Source organism: Ostrea edulis, chromosome 8 (assembly GCF_947568905.1).
Source record: "Ostrea edulis chromosome 8, xbOstEdul1.1, whole genome shotgun sequence".
NCBI lineage: Eukaryota > Metazoa > Mollusca > Bivalvia > Ostreida > Ostreidae > Ostrea > Ostrea edulis.
This window is the reverse complement of record NC_079171.1, coordinates 71936695-71941357: the sequence shown is the minus strand read 5'-3', so window position 1 is coordinate 71941357 and position 4663 is coordinate 71936695. Positions and strand designations below refer to the sequence as shown.

At 36.2% G+C, this 4663-nt stretch overlaps 1 long non-coding RNA gene across 1 annotated transcript; it reads left to right on the top strand.

Moving 5' to 3' along the window:
* The first annotated feature begins 1658 nt into the window (after positions 1-1658).
* Positions 1659-2604, top strand: LOC125677881 (uncharacterized). The gene is made up of 2 exons (XR_007371304.2): positions 1659-1801; positions 2201-2604. It is a non-coding gene; the product is annotated as an uncharacterized LOC125677881 (long non-coding RNA).
* The last annotated feature ends 2059 nt before the right edge of the window (positions 2605-4663 follow it).

The window sequence follows — 4663 nt, the reverse complement described above, 5'->3', positions numbered from 1 at the left end:
GGTTTTTGTCTCACGAACCCTAACCCAGGGTAGGTGCATGAAACGAGTATAATTTCTTATTGTTAACAGAAAATATGAAAACATATGGAATGTATCGCGTGAAATTAAGGATCATTGTGTTTTTCGTTGTAGTAATAAAATTGGAATGTTGAAAATAATGCAGAATATGCATAGGAATGATAACTAGATTATGAAATGCAATGTAGATTGAATAATTCTTTGAAAAAATATGTCTGTTTACTCATCAACATATTGGACTCACGCGAGTGCGACCTGTCGAAATGTGGTGCGTAAGACCGCACTTATTGTAAAATTGTGTTACTGTGTATGTAATAACCGATGATATGTTTATTGCAACGAGAACAGTTACTACCAAAATTAAAGATAAAACCATTAAAAATCCGCATGTTTATCCTACGAACATGTACAATGTATTCTAAAATATCAAACGGTTATGAAAAAAGGAAATATTCGATTCTAAAGATCTTTCAGCTCTGCATGCAGACGGTCGGGATTCAAATCCTGGTCGAGACAGACCTAAATCCTTAAAAGAAGTAGTGACAGTTCCCTCGCCAGCCCCTTGGAGTCAAGAGTGAATATCATGCCTCCTCGGAGATGACCTCAAAAACGGATGTCCCTTGTCACAGTAGGTGTGGGATGCTAAAAAACCCTCGCAGCTCATTGACCGTAAGCGCCGAGCATAGGTCTAAAATTGAAACCCTTCACCGGTATTGGTGACGTTTCCATATGGGTTAAAAATCGAGAGAAACATATTTTCAATATACAATCAATCAATCAATCCAAAATTATTACTTTTTTAAACACCATTCTGAATCCTCGCACACGTACTCTGACGTTTAGATAGAAACATGCTGGAATAGTTCCTGAGCGACAATATATTCGTAGTCTTTAGTGATCAGATATTCCAATAACATGTAGGAATTCCCACGGGCATGAATTGTGCTCCTTTGTTACATATGGAGCTGACATTTTTTTTGATATTCTTATCATCGAGTTTATTCAAACGTTTCTACATGATATGAAAGCACCCCCCTCACCCTGTATTGTTCAACTTGAATTAAAGACTCGCAAGACTGAGTATATCATTGCAAGAGCATGATATATCAAAAATATATAAGGTAGAGATAATGCTGTGGCAGATGGTCTATCAAGAGTGACATGAGTATGCTTTGTTGTTGTTGGGTGTTTTTGTAGTTGCTTTGATTAATGTACATTACATATTTGCGTTTTCATTGTCTTTCAAACTATCTAAGGGGGTGGGGTGGGAGTTGTAGCATATAGTACTATTTGCACTGGGTTGACCTGGAGTCTTTTTGAGAAATGATGTTTACTTGTCATTGACACCTGAAACCGATATTGTTCTAGATTTCTTGTAAAAAGATTGTCTTTCAAGATTCTTCTAGAAAATCTATTTATATTACATATATACTTAAATTATCCTGATTGAAATATTTTCTATATATTTTGGATTATATTGGGTGTCACATTAAATTTCCCTTATTCTCATTTTGTATGTATTGTAAATAATATGCTTTTATTTTGTGTATATATCGAACACACTCTAAATCCTGTTCGGAGCCTCTCTTTGCTGTACCCTAATTGGAACCTCACTCCACTGGACTTTAAACCGCCAGTCCGTGCTGAATTCATTTTGGGCACGACAGTCTAGCAGGAAGGGTGTTTTTATACTTCTCTTCATATCAGTTTAATATAATCAGCAAACTTTCCAGTTCTATACACGGCATATACGTTATGCTGAATATGGTACAACTTTTCTGAGGTAAGGTGTTGTATTTACTACTTAGTAATATGTCTATTGCTTTATGTTATTTTAACAGTCCTAAAACATCCAGTTATGGAGTGTCTTAGTGTTAACTTAAACTCAAGCATGTAATTTTCATCTGTATCAAACTGGTACTAATTGAAACAAGTGTTCAGTATTTTAGTCATAAAGTAGACTTTGTCCAATATGTGTAACTGCATAACAATGCAATGTAAAAATTCGATGTATTTGTGGAGTCTTTCCAATACACAAGAGTTTAAATGTATTGTCTTAAACAGAAGGCATGTCCAGGATAACATTTAATAAGATAACGTTGTGTGTGTATATATGTGTAATGTAACGCCACTCAGTGCGTACAGGTAATGCATTCCATTTTATGTATGTGTATCAAAACAGGTCCTCTCCCTGTGGTCTACTGCAGTTATTCTGATGTAACCAGTGTATGCCGGACGTGAAGAGTAATGTTATAGCACTAGGACATCCAAGTTCCAGGAGTGGTTACACCGGTCAAGGGACCCCACAGAGGTCTTAAGATTATCGTGGACATGGACACTTGTGAAATTAGGACCATGTTCACATAAGACATCTTGTACATAATAAACTCTTTATAACTATATTGTACATAATGAACTATTTATAACTATATTGTGATTTTTTTTTAAATGTGTTAGCTTGGCATGGTTCCGAATTTGGAGTTGCTTATTTCTGTTTGGGTTTATTGTTCAACTACCGTAAGTTACCATTTTGTTATTGCTGAAATTCTCTTTCAATTATTAATTATAAATACATATTTTCAATTTCTAATTTTCTTTTGTTAGCAAATTTTGCTGAATTATTAAGGGTTTATTTTGACTCATAACAAAAGAAAGCACAGCGGAAAGCATTTGGCCCAATGGTAGGCTGTATTGGCAAAGTAGGTCGTTATAATGACCATATAATTTGGAAAATACTCATTTTAAACGAGACTGTTGGAACTTCTGCACCATCAACTTGTTTGTCCGTAGCAACTTCGATTTAAAAACTGAACATACGCAGAACAAGCTCTTGCGTATCGAATCAGTTGAGGGATGTAGACACTATATGCAGGTAGTAATGACATTGCTACAAAAATATGGAAAGTTGACGATGGGAAATTTGAAATCATTCCGTTTGTCAAAAAGTTAAGTTGTTAGTTTGCTGCTGATATCCACTTTCAACAAAGTATATAAGTATGAAACTGTGAGGTCTTTTATTTCGATATTTAGTATGACCTGAACTGGGATATGTTGAATTGACATATTATTTTGACTACGGATAAATCCGTTTACCTGATCGAGATAATGGGCTGACGGTGGGTGTGACCGGTCGACAGGAGATACTTAGTCCTCCTAGGCACATGATCCTACCCCTGGTATATCCAGGGGTCCATGTTTGCCCAATTATCTATTTTGTATTGCTTGTAGGACCTATGACATTGACCACCGTTCGTTAAAGGGATATGCATTAGCTAAAATACATTACTATATCATTTGGGGTGCCAAGTCTGGAATTTTACTGGTATTATTTCTGATTTCAATATGTTGAATGAAGGTTTTGAATGTGTTCAATCTTATCATCTATATATTTGAATGTTGTCAACCTTATCATCCATATTCATCAATTTCAATGTTTTGAACCTTATATGGGATGTAGTAATGCCTTGTATATTTGTGGCGAACGCTGGAATGGGGGGGGGGGGCTCAATCTTGCACCCACCCATCAACAGACTCTGTACTACAATAGTAATAACTGTAAATTGCAAACATCACGTGGTATATGCAGCTAAATTTTGCGACATATATCTACGTATTGTGTCCAATCCCTCATCCACTTCTTTTTTTCAATATCCATTAATACCGTGCATGTTTGAGATTACGCAACGTCATCCAATTCGTTTTGAAAATTTAAAGAGCCAGTGTCGCTGACTACCATGTCGAATCTATTACCAACCCCAGATTTGTTACGCCACATCGCGTGCGATTTTTGCAATTATGTTGTGAATATTCTGGGACAACACATTTACAGTGGATTTTTTCTTTCTTTCTGTTTTGGTTTGTATGAACTGTATTGTACAGAGGGACGTGACAGTCGCTGCGCGATACGATTGATACGCCCCACTGTACAATAAATTGCATACATATCTGCACACTTGTTTACCTTTTAGATCTTACAAGTATATTGTAATTCGAATTTCGAAAATATCGACTTGGGCATCACTGAAGAGACATTATTTGTCGAAATGCGCATCTGGTGGATCAATATTGGTACCGTATAAGTTTTACAATAAAAACGGAAAAAAATGTTCTGTGAAAATAACATATATATTAAGGGGTGACCGTGTTTGAAGGCGAAGGAAAGGGTATTGCAATTTGATCATGGGGCAAATATATTACATACTACGCCAAACGTATGAGGAGCGAGCTGTACCAAAGTACCCTAGCTTGTTACACAAATTTAGATTATATTTGATTCGCCTATTCATCGAATGCGGGAGATATAACGCAATGTATACCCACAGTGTATTGTGACTTCATATTAACTGTCGATGTTTAGCAAATTTACAAATATAGTAGAAATGGTACAATACGCGTTATTCACGCCGAGGCCATTTGGAAACCAGATCGAGGCTTTCAGCCGGTGTCCAGGGACCCTCAATCATCATGGAAGTCATTAAGAAATTTGATGTGGAAGCAGATATATATTAATGAAGTCAAAGTCTTAGACTTTTGCCACCAATTTCATAAAACATGAGCGATAGTTGGACAAATAGCGTTGCTAGAATTCTTAGAGCAAAGCAGATAAAGTGTTATTCAAGTTTTCCTTAGGGGCACATGCTCGACG